This window comes from Macrotis lagotis, chromosome 1 (genome assembly GCF_037893015.1).
Source record: "Macrotis lagotis isolate mMagLag1 chromosome 1, bilby.v1.9.chrom.fasta, whole genome shotgun sequence".
NCBI classification, from domain to species: domain Eukaryota; kingdom Metazoa; phylum Chordata; class Mammalia; order Peramelemorphia; family Peramelidae; genus Macrotis; species Macrotis lagotis.
Window position 1 is genome coordinate 391,052,215 of NC_133658.1, and position 7,357 is coordinate 391,059,571.

Sequence of the window (7,357 nt, forward strand, 5' to 3'; positions counted from 1 at the left end):
CTCCCACTAGTAGAGTTTTGCTGTCTATGTCTTGCTGTAGTTCTTTCAGCTTCTCATCTAGCAATTTGGGTGCTGTCCCACTGGGTGGGAAAATGACTTTATTGTCTATGGTAACTTTTAGGAGGATAAAATTTCCTTCCTTATCTCTTTTAACGCTATCTGTTTTTGCTGCTGCTTTGTCTGAGATAAGGATTGCTACCCCTGCTTTTTTTACTTCAGCTGAAGCAAAATATATTTTGCTCTAACCTTTTACCTTTACTCTATATGTATCTCTCTGCTTCAAATGAGTTTCTTGCAAACAGCATATTGTAGGATTCTGGTTTTTAATCCACTCTGCTATTTGCTTATGTCTTAAAGGAGAGTTCATCCCATTCACATTCAAGATTATGATTACTAATTTTTTATTGCCCTCTGTGCTATCTTCCCTCTGTTTGTATTTTTCCCTCTTCCCCCCTTTATCCATATTCCCCAGTATTTTGTTTCTGAATACCACCCCCTTTATTGTGTTTGCCCTCCTATATCACAGTCTCCCCTTTCTTTCCCCTTTCCCTTTTCCCCTTCCCTTCCTTTTGTCATTTCCCCTTTTTCCCCAACTCCCCTTCCCTTTCTCTGTCCCCCCCTCCCCTTTTCCCCTCTTAATACTTGAAAGGTTAGATGTTTTATAAGTTAACTGAGTATGTGTAGGTTGACTTTAAGCCAAGTCTGATGAGAAGAAGATTCAGGTGTTTCTCCTCTGCTCCCTTCTTTCCCTCTATTACCATAGGTTTTTTGTACCTCTTAGTGTAATGAGATTTACCCCATTCAATCCCCTCCCTCCTCTAGTCTCTTTCCTGTCCCCCTTTTAAAGGAAGTAGTATTTTTTTAGATCATTCTAAGTCATAGAATATTCTGAGTGTCTGTCCCTTCTAATTCAGTATATTCTATTGAATAGAGTCAATTCCTGAGAGTTATTAGAGTCTTTTTCCCAAGTGGGGTTAAAGCTAATTACATCCCATTAGATAGCAGTCTCATGGATAGGTCATGAATGTCCATCATTTCTGGCTAGGTGTATTCACTCTGTTAGAGTTACAATTCTCAAGATTTATGAGAATCTTCCCCCCCCCCATGCTGGGATATAGCCAGTTTCAACTTACTGGATTGCATTTTTTTTTCCTTTTACCATTCCCTTTTTTTTTTTACCTTTTCATGTGTCTCTTGAACCTCCTGTTTGATGTCCAAATTTTCTGTTTAGCTTTGGTCTTTTCATCAGAAATTTTTGGAATTCTTCCAGTTTGTTAAATGTCCATCTTTTTCCTTGGAAGAGAAGGCTCAACTTTGCATGAAAGTAGATTCTTGGCTGCATTCCAAGCTCCCTTGCTCTTCAAAATATCTCATTCCTGGCCCTTCGATCCCTTAATGTTGATGCAGCCAGGTCCTGAGTGATCCTTACTGTGGCTCCTTGATATTTAAATTATTTCTTTCTGGATTCTTGCAGGATTTTCTCTTTTATCTGATAGTTCTGGAGTTTGGCCACAGCATTCCTTGGTGTTTTCATTTTAGGATCTTTTTCTGGTCGGGATCAATTTACTCTTTCAATAACTACTTTGCCCTCCAATTCCATGATATCAGGGCAGTTTTCCATCACTAGATCCTGTAATATTAAGTCCAGGCTTTTTTTCTCTTCAATGTTTTCAGGAAGTCCTATAATTTTCAGGTTGCCCCTCCTCGATCTATTCTCGTGGTCAGTGGGTTTGTTGATGAGGTATTTTACATTTGCTTCTACTTTTTCAATTTTTTGATTTTGTTTAACTGACTCTTGCTGTCTCATGGAGTCATTAGTTTCTGTAGACTCCATTCTTTTTTGGGGGGAGGAGTTTTCTTCATTAACCTTTTGAAAATCCTTTTCCAATTGGTCAATTCTACTTTTGAAAGAGCTTTCTATTTGACCAATTGAGGTTTTGAGAGAATTAATTTCTTTTTGCATTTGCCCATTTGAGGATCTGAGAGAATTATTCTCATTTTGTATTTCTCCAGTTGAGGATCTGAGAGATTTATTCTCATTTTGTTTTGGTCCAATTGATGGTGTGAGAGATTTATTCTCATTTTGTAATTGTCCAGTTGATGATCTGAGAGATTTATTCTCCTTTTGTATTTGTCCAATTATACTTTCTAAGATTTTATTTTCTTGTTGCAAGGTATTAATTGTCTCTCCCAAATTTTTAAGCTCCTTCCTTATTTCTTCAAGGAAGTCTTTCTGAGCTGGAGACCAGATTGTATTCTCCTCAGAAGTTCCAGGTCTCTCTGAGTTAGGGTCTTTCCCTTCCAGGAATTTTTCTTTGGATCCACCTTTCTGCTGACCCTTCTTCATTTTGCTAAGACCTTGAGTTGGGGGGGGGGGTGGCTGGTTCACCGGCGCTTGGGATCGCTAAGGGCTTTACTCATTGAGTGCAGTTTCTCTGGATGGCCAGTAGGAGGTGTTGTTTGCTTTCTCTGGAGTGTCTGTGACCTTGCCTGAGGCCTTCTCCCTTTGCTTGAAGAGAGTAGTTGGAGCTATTGAATTCTTTTGCCTTCAATCAATGGTGGGCATTACCCTGGCCTGAGGTCATTCCTCAGCTTGGATGGTTCTTCTGCTCACACACCTGGGCCTGAGGCAGAAGTAGTTTGCATTTGTTTGCTCTGGGAAGAGGTCTGAGCTGTAATAGGACTCAGAGTTCCTCAGACCAGAGGAGCCCAGGGATGGTGTATGCAGCTCTCCTGCACCAGAACTCTCCCCCCAGCCCCATCCCCAAGCTCCAGGTGGACAGCACCAACACCAGAGCCTCTGCTGCCCTGCCAACCCAAGCCCCACCTCTGATCCAGCAGGTCCTGCTCTCAGTCCCTCGGACTCCTGGTTTCAATTCAGCTGTTAATCTGGCTGATCTGGGGCTGATCCTCCTTCTGAGCCCAGACTCACCCGCCCGAATTTGGCCAAAGCTGCTGCCAGAGACAAATCCTGAGGTAGATGTTCTTTTTCCTGGCTTTTCTTTCTGGGTTTTGTGGGTCGAATTTCTTTTAAGAGGTTTGTTTCATGTGATAGATGGGGAAGAGATCAGGAGACTTTTAGAACTGTGCCTGTCTTCTCTCCACCATCTTGGCCAGAAGTCCAGAAAGATTTCCTTGAAGAAATCAGGAAGGATTTTAAAAGTCATTTGGAAAAATTGGGAAAAGAAACCCATGAGAAAAGTAACACCTTGCAACAAGAAAACAAATCCTTGGAAAATACAATTGGACAAATGCAAAAAGAAAATACTTCTCTCAAAACCTCAAATGATTAAAGAGAAAATTCTTACAAAAATAGAATTGATCAATCATAAAAGGAGTTGCAAAAGGTAAAGGAAGGGCCAGAGCCACTACCCACCTCCCCGACACTCCATCAAGCACCAACTCCACTCCTTGTGTCATGTCTAACAGCTCTAATGCTGTCACCATGAGGAAGGTGGTACAGTAGCTCCAGCTTGAGGCCAGGCTCCATCACATGAAGTTTTCTCAAGCTTCTGCTGATCTGAAACAGCTTTTCTTGCAAAATGTCCCAAATAATGCTCTGCTGACTGAGTTATCCTCCAATACGAATCCTTTCTGACACCAGAAAGTCTGTTCATTCCTGTAGCAAAATGACCTTAAGCTACTTGAGAAGGATCTCTGAATCCAGTCTTCATATGTGGATCTGTGATGTGATGTGATGTGATGTGATGTTGTGTGATGTGAATTGTAACTATTCAAAGGAGAGAATTATGAAGCACACAAAAAAGTTTAATCTATATATGTGTAACAATTTGCCAAGTTAATTATCCAAATTTTGACTTGTGTTAGACTTTCTCATCTACCTCTCTGAATTTTCATTTATTTCTCTTTTGTACACTGGCAAGAATACAATAAAGTCTTCAGATGAAAATCAAAAAAAAAGGTAAAGGAAGAAAATTCTGCCCTAAAAAAAAAGAATGGATTCTATGGAAATTAATGACTTCATGAGACAACAAGAATTGGCTAGACAAAACTATAAAAACTGAAAAAATAGAAGAAAATGTTAAATACTTCATCAGCAAAATCAATAACCTTGAGAAAAGATCAGTGACAAATAAGCTAAAAATTATTGGTCTTCTTGAAAACATTGAAGAGGAAAAAAAAAACCTGAACTTAATATTATGGGATTTAGTGATGGGAAAACTGCTCTGATATCATGGAACCAGAGGGCAAAATAATTATTGAAAAAATACATCTATCCCTTCCAGAAAGGTATCCAAAAATAAAAACACCAAGAAATTTTGTAGCTAAATTCCAGCCAGAGAGAAACAATTTAAATACCAGGGAGCCATAGTAAGGATGACACAGGACCTGGTAGCATCAACATTAGGGGATTGAAGGGCCTGGAACAAGATATTCCAAAAAGCAAGGGAGATTGGAATGCAATCAAGAATCCATTATATGACAAAACTAAGCCTTCTCTTCCAGGGCAAAAGGTGAACATTTAATGAAATAGGAGACTTCCAACTTTTCCAGTTGAAAAGACCAGGGCTTAATAGAAAATTTGAACTGCAATCAGGAGACTCAAGAGACATGTGAAAAGGCAAAATTTAAAAAAAAGTTTTAAATTTTAAAAAAGGGGGGAAGGGAAAAAAAACCTGCTATCCAATAAGATGAAACTGGCAATATCCCTAACTAGAAGAAAGACTTTAACAAGTCTCGAGAATTGTAACTCTATTAGAGAGAATTTAATTAGCCAGAAGAGATGGATATGTATGACTTATTTGAGAAACTGTTATCCAATAAGATGAAACTGGATATATCCTTACATGGGAGAAATAGTCTAATTTAAACTCTCAATAATTGTAATTCTAGTGGAGAGAATAGCTAGAAGTGATGGACACTCATGATCTTTCTGAGACTCAAATAGAATGATTTAAAAACAATAGCTCCTTAAAAAGGAGGACAGTAAAGAGTTGGGAGGATGGAGGAGCCTGAATGGGGCAAATCTCACTACATTAAGAGGTACAAAGGACTTATTGCAATAGATGAGAAGAAGTGAGGAGGTGAGAATTGCCTGAATCTTACTCTCATCAGATTGGCTTAAAGTTAACAGACACACACTCAGTTAAATTAAGAAACTTATCCTACCTTTAAAGTATTAAAAGGGGAAAAGGGGAGGGAGAAGAAAGGGGAAACCAATAGAAGGAAGAAAAGGAAGAAGGAGCAAAGGGAAATGGGGTATAAAAGGGGGAGGAGAGTTGGATATAGGAAGACAAACACACTGAAGGTGGCAGAATTCAGAAACAAAACACTGGGGAATATGGATAAAAGGAAAAAAGGGAGAAAATACAAGCAGAGGGAAGATAACATGGAAGGCAATAAAGAGTTAGTAATTATAACTTTGAATGTGAATGGGATCAACTCTTCCTTAAAATGTAAGCAAATAACAGAGTGGATTAAAAACGAGAATCCTACAATATGCTGCTTACAAGAAACTCATCTGATGCAGAGAGATACATATAGAGTAAAGATAAAAGATTGGAGCAAAATATATTTTGTTTCAGCTGAAGTGAAAAAAGCAGAGGTAGCAATCTTTATCTCAGACAAAGCAGATGCAAAAATAGAGATCATTAAAAGAGATAAGGAAGGAAACTACAACCTCCTAAAAGGTACCATAAACAATAAAGTAATTTCAATAATAAATATGTATGTACCCAATGGTTTAGCATCCAAATTCTTAGAGGAGAAGTTGAAGGAGTTACAGAAGACATAGAAAACAAAACTAGTGGGAGACCTCAACCTCCTGCTCTCAGATTTAGATCAATCTAACCATAAAATAAACCAGAAGGAAGTTAAGGAGGTAAATAGATTGTTAGAAAACCTAGACATGATAGACTTATGGAGGAAATTGAATGGAGATAGAAAGGAATGTACTTTCTTTTTGGTAGTACATGGCACTTACACGAAAACTTACCATGTATTGGTCATAAAAACCTAATAATCAATTGCAGAAATGCAGAAATAGTGAATACATCTGTCTCATATCATAATGCAATAAAAATCATATGCAATATTGGGCCAGGGAGATATAGAACCAAAACTAATTGGAAACTGAATAACCTCATTCTAAAAAATGAGCGGATTAAACAAAAAATTATAGAAAGAATTATTTTTCCTAAATAATGACAATAATGAAACAACATACCAAAACCTATGGGATTCACTCAAAGTGGCTGTCAGGGGATAAATATCTTTAAATGCTTATATGAATAAATTAGAGAAAGGCAATCAATGAACTAAATAAGCAACTAGTAACTAAAAAATTAGAGAAATAACAAATTAACCCCCCCATTAAACACCAAATTAGAAATTCTAAAAATTCAAGGAGAAATTAATAAAATTGAAAGCAAGAAAAGTATTGAACTAATAAATAAAAACAGGAGCTGGTTTTATGAAAAAACAAATAAAGATGATAAACTTCTGGTCAATTTGATTTTAAAAAAAGAAGAAAAAAATTCTAGTTTCCCAAATGAAAAAGGTGAACTCACCACTAATGAGGAGGAAATTAAAATAATAATTTGGGATTATTTTGCACAACTCTATGTCAATAAATTTGATAATCTAAATAAAATGAATGAATATTTATAAAAATATATGTTTCCCAGGTTAAATGAAGAGGAAATGAAAAACCTAAATAACCCTGTCTCAATTCAATTCAACAAGCCATTATTGAACTCCCTAAGAAAAAATCTCCAGGGCTGTTGGATTCACAAGTGAATTCTTTCAAACTTTTAAGGAACAACTGGTTCCAATTCTATATAAAATATTTGGAAAAATAGGTGAAGACAGAACTGTGCCTAACTCTTTCTATGACACCAATATGGTGCTGATACCAAAACCAGGAAGAGTTAATACAGAGAAAGATAATTATTGACTTATCTCCCTGTTGAATATAGATGCAAAAATCTTAAACAAAATCTTAGCAAAATGACTACAACTAGGATAATACATTATGACCAAGTAGGATTTATCCCAGGAATGCAGGGTTGGTTCAATATTAGAAAAACAGTCAGTGTAATTAATTATATCAATAATATACCTATCAGAAATCATATGATCATATCAATAGATGCTGAAAAAATTTTTTGACAAAATACAGCATGCATTCCCACTAAAAACATTAGAGAGAAGAGGAATAAATGGATCTTTCCTTAAAATAATAAACAGTATCTATCTGAAACCATCAACAAGCAGTATATGAAATGGATAGGCTTGAGGCATTCCCAACGAGATCAGGGGTGAAACAAGGATGCCCATTATCACCACTACTATTCAATATCGTATTAGAAATTTTAGCTACAGAAAGAAGAGAAGA

At 36.8% G+C, this 7,357-nt stretch overlaps 1 pseudogene; it reads left to right on the forward strand.

The window, feature by feature from the left end:
- Nucleotides 1–3,418: 3,418 nt before the first annotated feature.
- LOC141518266 (guanine nucleotide-binding protein G(I)/G(S)/G(O) subunit gamma-5 pseudogene) lies at nt 3,419–3,625 on the forward strand (annotated as a pseudogene).
- Nucleotides 3,626–7,357: the final 3,732 nt, after the last annotated feature.